Source organism: Coregonus lavaretus (assembly GCF_964263955.1).
Source record: "Coregonus lavaretus genome assembly, chromosome: 7".
NCBI classification, from domain to species: Eukaryota; Metazoa; Chordata; class Actinopteri; order Salmoniformes; family Salmonidae; genus Coregonus; species Coregonus lavaretus.
In genome coordinates, this window is record NC_139994.1 from 10,640,653 (window position 1) to 10,659,046 (window position 18,394).

The 18,394-nt window shown below is 44.3% G+C and overlaps 1 protein-coding gene across 1 annotated transcript in view; it reads right to left on the reverse strand.

The window, feature by feature from the left end:
• LOC311131883 (engulfment and cell motility protein 1-like) overlaps positions 1–14,360 on the reverse strand; it is a 117,824-nt gene extending 103,464 nt beyond the window's left edge. The window contains exon 1 of the mRNA XM_084165002.1: positions 14,177–14,360. The gene's annotated coding sequence lies outside the window, so the exon portion shown is untranslated. The remainder of the gene's footprint in view (positions 1–14,176) is intronic.
• Between the last annotated feature and the right edge of the window lie 4,034 nt (positions 14,361–18,394).

Here is an 18,394-nt window from a genome sequence, read left to right on the forward strand (position 1 = left end):
ATTTGATTAGCTGTTCAGGAGTCTTATGGCTTGGGGCTAGAAGCTGTTAAGACGCCTTTTTGATCTAGACTTGGCACTCCGGTACCGCTTGCCGTGCTGTAGCAGAAAGAACAGTCTATGACTAGGGTGGCTGGAGTCTTTGACAATTTTTAGGGCCTTTCTCTGACACAGCCTGGTATAGAGGTCCTGGATGGCAGGAAGCTTGGCCCCAGTGATGTACTGGGCCGTATGCACTACCCTCTGTAGTGCCTTGCGGTTGGAGGCCGAGCAGTTGCCATACCAGGTAGTAATGCAACCAGTCAGGATGCTCTCGATGGTGTAGCTGTATAACTTTTTGAGGATCTGAGGACCCATGCCAAATCTTTTCAGTCTCCTGAGGGGGACTAGGCTTTGTCTTGCCCTCTTCACGACTGTCTTGGTGTGTTTGGACTATGTTAGTTTGTTGGTGATGTGGACACCAAGGAACTTGAAGCTCTCAACCTGCTTCACTACAGCCCGTCGATGAGAATGGGGGCATGCTCAGTCCTCTTTTTCCTGTTGTCCACAATCATCTCCTTTGTCTTGATCACGTTGAGGGACAGGTTGTTATCCTGGCACTACACGGCCAGGTTTCTGACCTCCTCCCTATAGGCTGTCTCATCGTTGTCTGTGATCAGGCCTACCACAGTTGTGTCGTCTGCTGAGGATCAGTGTGGCAGTGTTGTTACCTACCCTTACCACCTGGGTGCGGCCCGTCAGGAAGTCCAGGATCCAGTTACAGAGGGAGGTGTTTAGTCCCAGGGTCCTTAGCATAGTGATGAGCTTTGAGGGCACTGTGGTGTTGAACGCTGAGCTGTAGTCAATGAATAGCTTTCTCACGTAAGTGTTCCTTTTGTCCAGGTGGGAAGGGGAAGTGTGGAGTGCAATATAGATTGCATCATCTGTGGATCTGTTGGGGCGTTATGCAAATTGGAGTGGGTCTAGGGTTTCTGGGATAATGGTGTTGATTTAAGGCTGTGTAAGGGCTATTTGTCCAAGAAGGAGAATGACTGAATGCTGCATCAGACAACCTGGCCTCCACAATCACCCGACCTCAACCCAATTGAGATGGTTTGGGATGAGTTGGACCACAGAGTGAAGGAAAAGCAGCCAACAAGTGCTCAGTATATGTGGGAACTCCTTCAAGCCTGTTGGAAAAGCATTCCAGGTGAAGCTGGTTGAAAGAATGCCAAGAGTGTCCAAAGCGGTCATCAAGGCAAAGGGTGGCTACTTTGAATAATCTCAAATATAAAATATATGTTGATTTGTTTAACACCTTTTTGGTTACTACATGATTCCATATGTGTTATTTCATAGTTTTGATGTCTTCACTATTATTCTACAATGTCCAAAATAAGGCCAATGCGTTTCTATGGTCGTATTTTGGACCTAAGCTTGTCGCCTGCCTTCCGCCTTTGGGACAATGACTCTCATTGTTAGGGTGGAGACGTGCATCACGTCATTATATACAGATTTCTGGTGTAAATGGGAAGGCGCACACAGCACAGAGGAGCGAAGGAGACGAGACCAAAAATACATGAGAACAAGCGGACAAACGCTCATGAAAACAAAATATAACAAAACTTAGATTCATGGGAGAGAGGCATTTGGAATATCGCGCAAAAACATACATTGTAATTAAGCTAATTAATTCGATTTCAGTGTTCCGTTACACCCTGAGGGAGTGATGTGTCACACACACACCCCCAAAAACACACCCTGCCTCAGGGGTGGACTGGGACAAGAATTCGGCCCTGGCATTTTATCCACACCAGCCCACTTCACTGCACGCGCAGCCAACTCACTCCACCATCCACCCACCCACCCCCCGGCTGGCCACTGGCCGGCCACCAACCACACACACACACACACACACACACACACACACACACACACACACACACACACACACACACACACACACACACACACACACACACACACACACACACACACCCTACCTAGACACAGGCAGTAGCACAACATTGACAGTACAGCATTTCTCAACCATTTCTGTACCAGTGACTGATGAGACATCTGGTCTTTTAAGCCAGTTCATGTTTAAAACACCACTGGAGATACAACTCACCACTATAACTGTCCCTCTGTCTGGAGAAATAACTCACCACTATAACTGTCCCTCTGTCTGGAGATACAACTCACCACTATAACTGTCCATCTGTCTGGAGAAACAACTCACCACTATAACTGTCCCTCTGTCTGGAGAAATAACTCACCACTATAACTGTCCCTCTGTCTGGAGATACAACTCACCACTATAACTGTCCATCTGTCTGGAGAAACAACTCACCACTATAACTGTCCCTCTGTCTGGAGATACAACTCACCACTATAACTGTCCCTCTGTCTGGAGAAACAACTCACAACTATAACTGTTCCTCTGTCTGGAGATACAACTCACCACTATAACTGTCCCTCTGTCTGGAGATACAACTCACCACTATAACTGTCCATCTGTCTGGAGATACAACTCACCACTATAACTGTTCCTCTGTCTGGAGAAACAACTCACCACTATAACGGTCGCTCTGTCTGGAGATACAACTCACCACTATAACTGTCCCTCTGTCTGGAGATACAACTCACCACTATAACTGTTCCTCTGTCTGGAGATACAACTCACCACTATAACTGTCCATCTGTCTGGAGAAACAACTCACCACTATAACTGTCCCTCTGTCTGGAGATACAACTCACCACTATAACTGTGTCTCTGCTCTAGCCTTTTTGTTTGCCTCCCTGTTGTGCCGTCTATCTATCTCTCAACATCTTCTGTGCTGCTTTTGTTCTCTGTCTGCCTGTCAGCTTAAGCCTTACACGAAGCTAACGGCTTATTGCAAATTAGTGCCAGTCATATATATGTGTTCCCTTTAAATCAACACCTACCGTAAGTGTCAATTACTACTGTTCAGACTAAGATTTTCCCCTGGTGCCACTAACCTTTACAGTTGGTGGCACCATTCCCCAAATCATGATTAATCAACTTATAAAGTAACTCAAAGTGATTTATTAAGAAGTGTAATAAATAGACTACTGAGGTATTGAAGAAATAAGGCGTTTCATCTAACACGTCCAAGCTGGAACGCATGACTCAATATATTATGTGCAACCTAATCCAGTGATTGTCATGAATTTGGGGTTGACAATTACAGTAGACTATAGTTGCTATATTTTACTGTCAAAATAGGACTCCAGAATGTCCCGATTTTTGTGGGGGTTCAATAGAGATGATACATCTTTATGTGCACCTCTAATTAATTTCAACACCTGAGGAAGTGGAAACTGAAAACACACTAGATCGCTAACTCGAAATACAATACCCACTGGTAGTAGCCACGTCTTCATCAAACAGTACATGTTATGTCCTAAAAAAACACAGATTAAGCTACTACCCATGAGACCTATAGGCCTATGCCCTCGCAATTATACCTACAGAAAGCTGAGGCCTTGATGTGTTTTTCCCACAATTGCATTTTTAAAATGTTCTACGATCAGAACACATTTTTCTCTCAAGCGCATGGGGGGAGAGGAGAGTGGCTCGCTCATTACAGCAGCAGGCCCCAATGAAACAGGTACAGGGGCAGGGCACACACTTTCATTAGAGGAATCATGAGGATAGTGCACTTTACTGTTTGACCAAATCATGGTTTTAGCCTCCCAAAAAAGAGGACGTTTTGAGTGAGGTGCCAATGTAGAATGTGCCCTTTCTACGTTTATAGGCACCCACCCTTTCAGTTTTTTACGATCTATGATCTTGTCTGCCTAACTGATGACAGAGTCGGAACAGGTCTCTTTACTGATGCCAGGTTTGAATTTGAAGGAGAGTTTGCGTGACCTCAGCTGAGCCCATTAGAAAACCAGACCAGCCGCTTGCCCACTGATCAGCCAAAGGCTCAATATAGATTAGTATAACAGAGAAATTGCGCAAAAAATCTTTATAAGAAACTTAACAGGCCCATGGGCCGCTGGCCATGTCACCTTTTTTTGTATGTCAATTTCGAACAGCCCACCCAACTAAAAAATGGTCCTTCGCATCTGGCATTTGCCAGAATTGCCAGATGGCCAATCCGCCTCTGGCGTCACCAGTCTAAAAGGCCTCCACTACCCTCTGTGGAGGAGGATATTCAATCATGTATGAATGTTTTAGCCTGTAACACACACACACACACACTTACTTGTAGTTTTTATTCACACAGAACCACCCACAGTTCCTACAGGAAAAAGCCAGGTAAGAGCTCATTGAAAGTGAGATTGCTTCTTTTTGCCCTGTGAAACTGTGCCCACATACCCCTATCAGAGTTCCCCCTGGGTGCTAGACACAGGTGGACAAAACAATGAAGGAAGAAGAGAAATAGGAAGAGTGGGGGGCACTGAAGGGAAACGTGGCAGAACAGTAAGTAAAGCTTTCTCCTCTCGGTCTCAGCAGGCTACTACTACTACTACTACTACTACTACTACTGACTGTCTCTGTCTCAGCAGGCTACTATAGTACTACTACTACTACTACTACTACTACTACTACTGACTGTCTCTGTCTCAGCAGGCTACTACTACTACTACTACTACTACTACTACTACTACTACTACTACTACTGACTGTCTCTGTCTCAGCAGGCTACTATAGTACTACTACTACTACTACTACTGACTGTCTCTGTCTCAGCAGGCTACTATAGTACTACTACTACTACTACTACTACTACTGACTGTCTCTGTCTCAGCAGGCTACTATAGTACTACTACTACTGACTGTCTCTGTCTCAGCAGGCTACTATAGTACTACTACTGACTGTCTCTGTCTCAGCAGGCTACTACAGTACTACTACTACTGACTGTCTCTGTCTCAGCAGGCTACTATAGTACTACTACTACTACTGACTGTCTCTGTCTCAGCAGGCTACTATAGTACTACTACTACTACTGACTGTCTCAGCAGGCTACTATAGTACTACTACTACTACTACTGACTGTCTCAGCAGGCTACTATAGTACTACTACTACTACTACTACTACTACTACTACTACTACTACTACTACTGACTGTCTCTGTCTCAGCAGGCTACTATAGTACTACTACTACTACTGACTGTCTCTGTCTCAGCAGGCTACTATAGTACTACTACTACTACTGACTGTCTCAGCAGGCTACTATAGTACTACTACTACTACTACTGACTGTCTCAGCAGGCTACTATAGTACTACTACTACTACTACTACTACTACTGACTGTCTCTGTCTCAGCAGGCTACTATAGTACTACTACTACTACTGACTGTCTCTGTCTCAGCAGGCTACTATAGTACTACTACTGACTGTCTCAGCAGGCTACTACAGTACTACTACTACTACTACTGACTGTCTCAGCAGGCTACTATAGTACTACTACTGACTGTCTCAGCAGGTACTATAGTACTACTACTACTGACTGTCTCTGTCTCAGCAGGCTACTATAGTACTACTACTACTACTACTACTACTACTACTACTACTGACTGTCTCTGTCTCAGCAGGCTACTATAGTAGTACTACTACTACTGACTGTCTCTGTCTCAGCATGCTACTATAGTACTACTACTGACTGTCTCAGCAGGCTACTACAGTACTACTACTACTACTACTGACTGTCTCAGCAGGCTACTATAGTATTACTACTACTGACTGTCTCAGCAGGCTACTACACTACTATTACTACTACTACTACTACTACTACTACTACTAACTGTCTCTGTCTCAGCAGGCTACTATAGTACTACTACTGACTGTCTCAGCAGGCTACTATAGTACTACTACTACTGACTGTCTCTGTCTCAGCATACTACTACAGTACTACTACTACTACTACTACTGACTGTCTCTGTCTCAGCAGGCTACTATAGTACTACTACTACTACTACTGACTGTCTCAGCAGGCTACTATAGTACTACTACTACTGACTGTCTCTGTCTCAGCAGGCTACTACACTACTACTACTACTACTACTACTAACTGTCTCTGTCTCAGCAGGCTACTATAGTACTACTACTGACTGTCTCAGCAGGCTACTATAGTACTACTACTACTACTACTGACCGTCTCAGCAGGCTACTACTACTACTACTACTACTACTACTACTACTACTACTGACTGTTTCTGTCTCAGCAGGCTACTATAGTAATACTACTGACTGTCTCAGCAGGCTACTATAGTACTACTACTGACTGTCTCAGCAGGCTACTATAGTACTACTACTACTACTGACTGTCTCTGTCTCAGCAGGCTACTACTACTACTACTACTACTACTAACTGTCTGTCTCAGCAGGCTACTATAGTACTACTACTACTACTGACTGTCTCTGTCTCAGCAGGCTACTATAGTACTACTACTGACTGTCTCAGCAGGCTACTATAGTACTACTACTGACTGTCGCAGCAGGCTGCTACAGTACTACTACTACTAATACTACTACTACTGACTGTCTCTGTCTCAGCAGGCTACTACAGTACTACTACTGACTGTCTGTCTCAGCAGGCTACTACAGTACTACTACTACTACTACTACTACTGACTGTCTCTGTCTCAGCAGGCTACTATAGTACTACTACTGACTGTCTCAGCAGGCTACTATAGTACTACTACTACTGACTGTCTCTATCTCAGCAGGCTACTACAGTACTACTATTACTACTACTACTACTGACTGTCTCAGCAGACTACTACAGTACTACTACTACTACTACTAACTAACTGTCTCTGTCTCAGCAGCCTACTACAGTACTACTACTACTACTACTACTACTACTACTGACTGTCTCAGCAGACTACTACAGTACTACTACTACTACTACTACTACTACTACTACTACTAACTAACTGTCTCTGTCTCAGCAGGCTACTACAGTACTACTACTGACTGTCTCTGTCTCAGCATGCTACTATAGTACTCCTACTACTACTGACTGTCTCAGCAGGCTACTACAGTACTACTACTACTACTGACTGTCTCTGTCTCAGCAGGCTACTACAGTACTACTACTGACTGTCTCTGTCTCAGAAGGCTACTATAGTACTACTACTACTACTACTACTACTACTACTACTACTGACTGTCTCTGTCTCAGCAGGCTACTATAGTACTACTACTACTACTACTACTACTACTACTGACTGTCTCTGTCTCAGCAGGCTACTATAGTACTACTACTACTACTGACTGTCTCAGCAGGCTACTACAGTACTACTACTACAAGTACTACTACTACTAACTGTCTCTGTCTCAGCAGGCTACTATAGTACTACTACTACTGACTGTCTCTGTCTCAGCAGGCTACTACAGTACTACTACTGACTGTCTCTGTCTCAGAAGGCTACTATAGTACTACTACTACTACTACTGACTGTCTCTGTCTCAGCAGGCTACTATAGTACTACTACTGACTGTCTCTGTCTCAGCAGGCTACTATAGTACTACTACTACTACTACTACTACTGACTGTCTCTGTCTCAGCAGGCTACTACAGTACTACTACTACTACTACTACTACTACTACTAACTGTCTCTGTCTCAGCAGGCTACTATAGTACTACTACTACTGACTGTATCTGTCTCAGCAGGCTACTACAGTACTACTACTACTACTACTACTACTGACTGTCTCTGTCTCAGCAGGCTACTATAGTACTACTACTGACTGTCTCAGCAGGCTACTACAGTACTACTACTACTACTACTACTAACTGTCTGTCTCAGCAGGCTACTATAGTACTACTACTACTACTACTGACTGTCTCTGTCTCAGCAGGCTACTATAGTACTACTACTACTACTACTACTGACTGTCTGTCTCAGAAGGCTACTATACTACTACTACTACTATTACTGACTGTCTCTGTCTCAGCAGGCTACTACAGTACTACTACTGACTGTCTCTGTCTCAGCAGGCTACTATAGTACTACTACTACTACTACTACTACTACTGACTGTCTCTGTCTCAGCAGGCTACTATAGTACTACTGACTGTCTCTGTCTCAGCAGGCTACTACAGTAGTACTACTAACTGTCTCCTTCTCAGCAGGCTACTATAGTACTACTACTACTACTACTACTACTACTACTACTACTACTACTACTACTACTACTACTACTGACTGTCTCTGTCTCAGCAGGCTACTACAGTAGTACTACTAACTGTCTCCTTCTCAGCAGGCCGCTTTTTTCACAAACATGCCCTTGTTTCTGGTGCAGCAAGCAGGATATCCTGTCAGACATCTGTGCCAGAGGGCTGACAACAACTCTCACAGCAATTAACAGCACTGGAGTCACTCCGCCGAAATACACGACACGCCTGCTGAGGGGACAGCAATTCTCTAAACTCGTGTTGCTAAAACACTAAAACATCTTGTAGACTATACTCCTGGTAGTTTTGTAGATGTGTAAGTGAGGGGAGTGATGCAGGGTTTAGATCTAAAAGGGTAAGACTCTAAATTCTAATCTGGACCTCGAAGCCAGATCCACTGTTGATTTGTATTCTTCCCCAGTAATCAAGGACTGCTTTAGACCTGGGACACCAGGTGGGATAATTAATTATCAGGTAGGAGAGAAAAACAGCAGTAATGTGGACCTCAAGGCTTAGATTTGAATATCCCTGCAAACTGTAATAAACAGTGAACACAATCAGTGAAACTAAAAGGGTTCGCCAAAACGCCACTAACAGAGTCAGCAACAATCAAGAGACATTGACTGAATACATTTAATGAGTCATACATAACGTCTGCATCAATCCAAACAGAGGTATGACTAAACAACTATAACGACCACATCTGTATCTAATGAGCAGCACAGACAATTATTTTATTTAATGTTTTACTTATTGACAACAATTTCTCAGACATTTCTTGAATTCCAACTGTGTGCTGTTTTACTCAGTTTGTTCACAATTCAAACCTCAGTGACGATTGAGAATAACAATCCAATAGCTCAGGAACCCTCTCCTTGAACCCATCAGACATTTCACATTTTCGTTTTAACCCTAAACCAGGGGTGGGAACCCATTCAGGGAACATAACAGAAAACCAGAATGAGGCCTCCCGAGTGGCGCAGCGGTCTAAGGAACTGCATCGCAGTGCTAGCTGTGCCACTAGAGATCCAGGCTCTGTCGCAGCCGGCTGTGACCGGGAGACCCATGGGGCAGCACACAATTGGCCAAGCGTCATCCAGGTTAGGGGAGGGTTTGGCCGGCAGGGATGTTCTTGTCCCATCGTGCACTAGCGACTCCTGTGGCGGGCCGGGCGCAGTGCATGCTGACACGGTCGCCAGGTGTATGGTTTTTCATCCGACACATTGGTGCGGCTGGCTTCTGGGTTAAGCGGGCCTTGTGTCAAGAAGCAGTGTGGCTGGCACCAAAGGATTAAAAAGTGTTGATAGGGGACAGGATATACACAACCGTTCAAAAGTTTGGGGTCACTTAGAAATGTCCTTGTTTTCAAAAGAAAAGCACTTTTTTTGTCCATTAAAATAACATCAAATTGATCAGAAATACAGTGTAGACATTGTTAATGTTGTAAATGGCTATTGTAGCTGGAAACGGCTGATTTTTAATGGAATATCTACATAGGCGTACAGAGGCCCATTATCAGCAACCATCAGTCCTGTGTTCCAATGGCACGTTTTGTTTGCTAATCCAAGTTTATCATTTAAAAGGCTAATTGATCATTAAAAAAACATTTTGCAATTATGTTAGCACAGCTGAAAACTGTTGTGCTGATTAAAGAAGCAATAAAACGGGCCTTCTTGAGACTAGTTGAGTATCTGGAGCATCAGCAATTGTGGGTTCAATTACAGGCTCAAAATGGCCAGAAACAAATAACTTTCTTCTGAAACTCGTCAGTCTATTCTTGTTCTGAGAAATTAAGGCTATTCCATGCAAGAAATTGCCAAGAAACTGAAGATCTCGTACAACACTGTGTACTGCTCCCTTCACAGAACAGCGCAAACTGGCTCTAATCAGAATAGAAAGAGGACTGTGAGGCCCCGGTGCACAACTGAGCAAGAGGACAAATACATTAGAGTGTCTAGTTTGAGAAACAGATGCCTCACAGGTCCTCAACTGGCAGCTTCATTATATAGTACCCGCAAAACACCAGTATCAACGTCAACAGTGTAGAGGCGACTCCGGGATGCTGACCTTCTAGGCAGAGTTGCAAAGAAAAAGTCCAGTGTCTGTGTTCTTTAGCCCATCTTAATATTTTATTTTTATTGGCCAGTCTGAGATATAGCTTTTTCTTTGCAATAAAAAAAATAAAGAAAGACTAAAAAAGAAATATATTTTACCGAAAATCTTTACCTGTGTGTGTGTAGGCTACCTGCCCCTCCCCCTCTAAGCATAGTCTACTGTAGCTACAGACGTTACCAATGTGATTCAGAAATTAGGGAGAGAGAGATTTTTAATTAGAGAACAATGGATTAACTTTTTCAATGCTAGTTAAGGATACTATAGTCATCACGTTTCACACTGGAATTATGAATTACAAAACTACATATTTTAATTTTAATTCTGGCGCCGCTCTGCACACACAAGCTCGTTAGCTAGCTCTGGTCTAGATCTCAAACTCTAGGCGGCATTATGTGTAACGTAATGGAACTGAGAGTCATGGTCAAGGGCTAGCTCTGGTCCAATGTTAGTTAAGCCAACTCTCTGAAGTTCAAAGACTTTCAAAGTTCCTTCATTGAAGCCGCTCCTCCGCAGGTATAATTATGTGGGTCTAATTCAGATAATGCATGTCATAACAACAACATGCCCAGCACTTCATGCCCAGCATTCTCCTTACCCGCAAAATTCCAGTCGCATGTCGCACCCTACACTACACTTGTCTGTCCAATGCATGTACATAGCTTGCCCGCTCCATAGCAAGCTGCTCTATCCATTGGTGAAGTAAAAAGTAATCGATTTCAGAGGTTTAAAAAGGAACGGAAAATAACAATATAAACCGTTACTTTTTTTGGGTTCGAACCGGTTCAGAACTTCCCTTTGCTGGTCGGAAACAGTGGAACGGAACTAAAAGAATAATGGTTCTATTCAGAACTAAACGATTGGAAAATAATTTGGCCTAAACTGACACACCTGATTCAATTAGTCAACTAATCATCAAGTTCTACCTAATTTCTACCAGCATGTGAAATGTGCAACCAGAGGAAAAAAAACTCTAGACCACCTTTATCCACACACAGAGACGCATACAAAGCTCTCCCTCGCCCTCCATTTGGCAAATCTGACCATAACTCTATCCTCCTGATTCCTGCTTATAAGCAAAAACTAAAGCAGGAAGCACCAGTGACTCGGTTAATAAAAAAGTGGTCAGATGACGCAGATGCTAAGCTACAGGACTGTTTTGCTAGCACAGAGTGGAACATGTTCCGGGATTCTTCAGATAGCATTGAGGAGTACACCACATCAGTCACTGGCTTCATCAATAAGTGCATCGATGATGTCGTCCCCACAGTGACCGTACGTACATACACCAACCAGAAGCCATGGATTACAGGAAACATCCGCACTGAGCTAAAGGGTAGAGCTGCCGCTTTCAAGGAGCGGGACTCTAACCCGGACGCTTATAAGAAATCCCGCTATGCCCTCCGACGAACCATCAAACAGGCAAAGAGTCAATACAGGACTAAGATTGAAATCGTACTACACCGGCTCTGACGCTCGTCGGATGTGGCAGGGCTTGAAAACTATTACAGACTACAAAAGGGAAGCACAGCCGCGAGCTGCCCAGTGACACAAGACTTCCAGACGAGCTAAACCACTTCTATGCTCGCTTCGAGGCAAGCAACACTGAAGCATGCATGAGAGCACCAGCTGTTCCGGATGACTATGTGATCACGCTCTCCGTAGCCAATGTGAGTAAGACTTTTAAGCAGGTCAACATTCACAAGGCCGCAGGGCCAGACGGATTACCAGGACGTGTACTCCGAGCATGTGCTGACCAACTGGCAAGTGTCTTCACTGACATTTTCAACATGTCCCTGACTGAGTCTGTAATACCAACATGTTTCAAGCAGACCACCATAGTCCCCGTGCCCAAGGACTCTAAGATAACCTGCCTAAATGACTACCGACCCGTAGCACTGACGTCTGTAGCCATGAAGTGCTTTGAAAGGCTGGTCATGGCTCACATCAACACCATTATCCCAGAAACCCTAGACCCACTCCAATTTGCATACCGCCCCAACAGATCCACAGATGATGCAATCTCTATTGCACTCCACACTGCCCTTTCCCACCTGGACAAGAGAAACACCTACGTGAGAATGCTATTCATTGACTACAGCTCAGCATTCAACACCATAGTGCCCTCAAAGCTCATCACTAAGCTAAGGATCCTGGGACTAAACACCTCCCTCTGCAACTGGATCCTGGACATCCTGACGGGCCGCCCCCAGGTGGTAAGGGTAGGTAACAACACTGCCACGCTGATCCTCAACACGGGGGCCCCTCAGGGGTGCATGCTCAGTCCCCTCCTGTACTCCCTGTTCACCCATGACTGCATGGCCAGGCACAACTCCAACACCATCATTAAGTTTGCCGACGACACAACAGTGGTAGGCCTGATCACCGACAACGATGAGACAGCCTATAGGGAGGAGGTCAGAGACCTGGCCGTGTGGTGCCAGGATAATAACCTCTCCCTCAACGTAACCAAGACAAAGGAGATGATTGTGGACTACAGGAAAAAAAAGATGACTGAGCACGCCCCCATTCTCATCGACGGGGCTGTAGTGGAACAGGTTGAGAGCTTCAAGTTCCTTGGTGTCCATATCACCAACAAACTATCATGGTCCAAACACACCAAGACAGTCGTGAAGAGGGCACGACAAAGCCTAGTCCCCCTCAGGAGACTGAAAAGATTTGGCATGGGTCCTCAGATCCTCAAAAAATTATACAGCTGCACCATCGAGAGCATCCTGACTGGTTGCATCACCGCCTGGTATGGCAACTGCTTGGCCTCCGACCGCAAGGCACTACAGAGGGTAGTGCGTACGGCCCAGTACATCACTGGGGCCAAGCTTCCTGCCATCCAGGACCTCTATACCAGGCGGTGTCAGAGGAAGGCCCACAAAATTGTCAAAGACTCCAGCCACCCTAGCCATAGACTGTTCTCTCTAGCTACTGCACTGCAAGCGGTACCGGCCAAGTCTAGATCCAAAAGACTTCTCAACAGCTTCTACCCCCAAGCCATAAGACTCCTGAACAGCTAATCATGGCTACACTGACTATTTGCACTGCCCCCCCCACCCCCATCTTTTTACGCTGCTGCTACTCTGTTAATTATTTATGCATAGTCACTTTAACTCTACCCACATGTACATATTACTTCAACTACCTCAACTAGCCGGTGCCCCCGCACATTGACTCTGCACCGGTACCCCCCTGTATATATATAGCCTCCCTACTGTTATTTTATTTTACTTCTGCTCTTTTTTTCTCAACAATTTTTTGTTTTATTCTACTTTTTTATTAAAATAAATGCACTGTTGGTTAAGGGCTGTAAGTAAGCATTTCACTGTAATGTCTGCACCTGTTGTATTCGGCGCATGTGGCCAATAAAACTTGATTTGATTTGATTTGATTTGAAGCCTTTGACTAATTAAATCAGGTGTGCCAGTTTAGGGTTAAAACCAAAATGTGAAACGTCTGAGGGGGCCCGAGGAGAGGGTTGGGAAACCCTGCAATAGCTGACCTGTCAGGGCTAACCAGACTATGCTCATTCACCATCTCATCTCTTAACCCTTATGTCTGAACCATAGATGTAGAATGAGTAGAACCTCTCAGTTGGTAGAGCATGGCGCTTGCAACGCCAGGATAGTGGCTTTCGATTCCTGGGACCCCCCCATTAGTGTAAAATGTATTTGTATAAAAGATTACGCTAAATGGCATATATTATTATTAAACTAATGGGTTAACTCAGAATGGCGGACCTGGTATTGTGATGTATAGTTATTCTCTGAACCGGGTCTATGCCCAAGGGGTTAGTGGGCACAGAGGGTGAGGAGGGCAGAGAGCCCTAAAATGAGGGCCACACCCTTCGGCCCAATGCATCCCTCTCCAGCCTGAGCAGTGAGTACACAACAAGAAGAGAAGACAGAGGACTCACCCGGAAACCTTGACGACAAGCAGCTAGTGAGTTCAACTTGCTGGTCCTCCCTCCAACACGTCTTCTTTCAAATCCACAACAACAAAACAAAAAAATATATACACTAACACTAGCTAGCCATAAATACAAGAAAAATCCTCATGGGTCCAACAGTCACAGAATCAAGGGTTTCAAACTAAACTTCACAGTGCCTCGCCTTGGGCACAGAGAAAGAGCAAAAGCAAGAATTAGAGAGAGGTTAACAGAAGGAGGAAGTAGGCGTTTGTCTAGGGAAGAGGAAACAAGTCTGTGGCGACACAGACGGGTAACAAAGCGCCAAAATTCAAAGATAAGACAAACGAATTAGAGAAGTGGAAGGAGACTGAAGGCCTTGCTCACAGGAAGTTACCTCAACCTGAAAAACAATGTGTCACACTCACAGCTATACTTTACAACTACATGTACTGGGCCACATTCAGAATGGCACAACGGTGGGAAATGTTCAGATATAGACATATAGTATATAGAACAAACATGCCTCTGACATGTAGAATAAGGAATCATGACAGCTTTATTCATGACATTTCTATCTGCAACATTCCACAACGTTTGCCTACTGAACGTTACCCTGATGTGGGGTCAACATGGTCTAGTCATAGGCCTGGATAAAACACAGAGCATGAAACCAAAACTTTTCAAGGAGAACTAGATAAACGGAAGAGTGACGTAAGGTATTCAAACCACTTCAAATATGGCCACATCACCAGAGAACTAATTCCTAACACAATGACCAAAATTCCATTCATGTCACTACAATCAAAAATGTGTGTCCTCTCCTGAAAAGCTAATTCACTGTAAATACCAGTCGTCTCAGTCCAACCAATGCTGTGGTTTTAGCTGAGGAAACGATCGTTATTGTTAGAAAGGAAAAGTCAGTCAGAGCTCTGAGCAGAGGGAGCCATGACGATTACCCACCACCACAAGGGCTACGTCCCAAATGTCACCCTATTCCCTATGCAGTGCGCAACTTTTGACAAGGGTCCAGTGCCCTATATAGGGAAAAGGCTGCCATTTGGGACATAGCCAAGCTCTCACTTCCACCTCTGCCTGCCCTCTTGCCTCATTGATGCAATAGACTCCAGGCACAACGCTCATGGTGTTGGTAGAATGAGCCAAACCCTGACAGGATCTTAACATTACAGCCTCAATGAACTAAGTGTTGGGACTGACATGTTAGTTGGGCAGTGTCAGTAAACTCTATGACCAGACCTGGGTTAATAAGTCTGTTTTCTAGCAGATCTTTACCTGGGTTCAGATTCAAAGCTAACTGATGTGGCCCTCTGAGTATATGTCTATACATATCCGGGAAGGCAGAGCGCTGGTCTGGACAAAAGGGGTTGTTAAGGTTATGACTGGATCAAACTGCCGTGATCCACTGTGGTTCTCTGAATGAATAAACCAGGCCCTTCCGGTATTACTACAGCTGGAGCTGTCAAGGACACAGAGACCAGAGAGAGTAGAGAGATGGAGAGAGTGATGGAGGACAGAGAGAGAGAGAGAGAGAGAGAGAGAGAGCGACAGAGAGAGAGAGAAAAGAGAGAGATGGAGGAAGAGAGAGGAGGAGAGTGGTACGTCAACAAGGTTACAAAGAGAGAGAGGGGGATAGAGAGAGAGAGAAAGAGAGGTGTAGGATAGGTCTAGAGCAGTGGAGGCTCCTCGGAAGAAGGGGAGGACTATTCTCCTCAGTGAATTTCATACAAATTAAAAGTGTAAAACATGAGTTATCCTTTTGAGATAAAACTATACTAAATATAATCACGTCACCAAATAACTGATCAAAAGACACTATTTTGCAATGAAGGTCTACAGTGGCCTCAACAGCACTGTGTAGGGTAGCGACATGGTGTAGCCAGAGGACAGCTAGTTTCCGTCCTCCTCTGGGTACATTGACTTCAATACAAAACCAAGGAGGCTCATGGTTCTCACCCCCTTCCATAGACTTACAGAGTAATTATGACAACTTCCGGAGGACGTCCTCCAACCTATCAGAGCTCTTGCAGCATGAACTGACATGTTGTCCACCCAATCAAAGGATCAGAGAATGGATCTAGTACTGAAAGCATAAGCTACAGCTGGCTAGCACCGCAGTGCATAAAATGCGGTGAGTAGTTGACTCAGAAAAAAAGACAATAGTTGAACAGTTTTTAACAAATTCATTTCTTCAAAAATTAAGAAGCAATAGAGAGAGCGAGAGCTAGCTATATTTTGTTGTATTTTTTTTCTCACTTTTACTTACTTAACTAGCGAATGCAGCTAGCTGGTTTAGCCTACTCAAACACCCGGCTCAAACGAGAGGGATGCTATGTTAGCTAGCTGGCTATCCAACACTGGAACTCTTCCAAGTCAAGGTAAGCTTTTGGTTTTATTAATTTATTGCCACCGGGGTCTGCCGGTGTAACTGCTAAACTGCTTGCTGACTGTACACTGTACTGCGTGATTGTAGCGGCTTTACTAACGCGCTAGTTCAAGTAGCTATGTTGACTATGATGTTAGCTAATATGGTGAAAATGATGTAGGCTGTGTGTAACGGTCAATGGTTATGATGGAAAGGTTTGGTTTGGAAAGTTTTTTTTAGCTTGGTCACAGACAGCTGATGTGTTGTATAATATAATATAATATAATAATATAATATAATATATAATATAATAATATAATATGCCATTTAGCAGACGCTTTTATCCAAAGCGACTTACAGTCATGCGTGCATACATTTTGTGTATGGGTGGTCCCGGGGATCGAACCCACTACCTTGGCGTTACAAGCGCCGTGCACTGAAGTCCACAAGCGAAAGGAAAATATGAGGAGGAGATCGCATAGATCCGAGAAGGAATTATTAAATGAGAAAAGTGATCATGTTGTTTTTATGTGGCTGCTATGAAAGTGAACTGTTTTTGCGTGTGATCAGGGGTGTATTCATTCCACCGATTCTGTTGAAAAACGTTTCTTAAACGGAAGCAAATGGAACCAAACGGGGCTAAACATACCTCAATTTGTCTAATAGAAACTCTTGTTTGCAACTGTTGGACTAATGATTACAGCCTATATCAGCTAAACGCAGGCAAGAGTGTGCAAAGGCAGTATTGAATGTGTCACTGTCTGTCATCTTGATTACTCAAATGTTTCTCTAGACCTGTGCTCCTACGTTGTAAACTTTCATTCATAGGCTAGGTTGTAGCAACCTCATGATGGGTATAGGGAAAATGTGAGTATCATGTATGTAGTAGCCTAAACCTATCGATGTTACATTGAGCTTGGTGAATGGAATATGAATGACAAATCATCCAATATGCTGTAATAGAAATAAGGCCATGCTCATTAAAAAAAAGAATTGTCCTCCCTCGTCATAAACGGCACCGACCGCCACTGGTCAAATGGGACATAAGAGCTCAGCTGTTTCACGTCTTTCAAAAAAACATCTACCATTTCACCACAATCTCTCTTCACAGCATTTAACCCCACCACTCTCAGTTTGACATTTACAAATGTTAGCATAAAATTGCCCCAGAAAGAACAGATCACAGGTTGTCAGACAGGCACAGATATCCCAGCTATCAAATGTTGGTTCTCAGAACATTGTGGCAACGTTATTAGTAAAAAGAAAAAATATCCTTTAGGGAACGTCACAGGAATGTTCTGTTAGCTGAGATTGTACTACACCTTATTGGGTCATTTGTCTGTCAGTAAGGCCTACATTCAGTGCAATCCATTGCAAGGGGGAAATCTTCTGCTATGCTAATTGCCAAGCCCCAGCGGTCGTGATCCACATACCGTGTAGCTATAGCAATTCCCAAAACCAGAGGAGGTACTATCATAACATATATTTTACCAGGCTAACTCTGGAAGATCTCACTGAAGCATTTGGGTATGACAAGCTACTCTTCTCCAAGGGCACAGCCAGGGCCGTACGGAGCCATATGTACACCACCACTACTTAATCGCTCCCCAAAGTAGTTCTCCACACGGCCCAGACAGGCAGCTCTAAAAACAGCCTGCTCCTTCCTTCTGCCCTTCCCTGCCCACCACAGAGCTAGAGTAGCGCGCTAGCGAGCCGCTGTCTCCTTGGAGATGTGCGCATATGCTAAGGAAACAAATTTGCCTACAGCAATGTACTATACTGTTCTCTCTCCAAACTCTCCCTAAAAGGAGCCTTGGGGGCCTGGGGGAATGTGGGGACTTGTC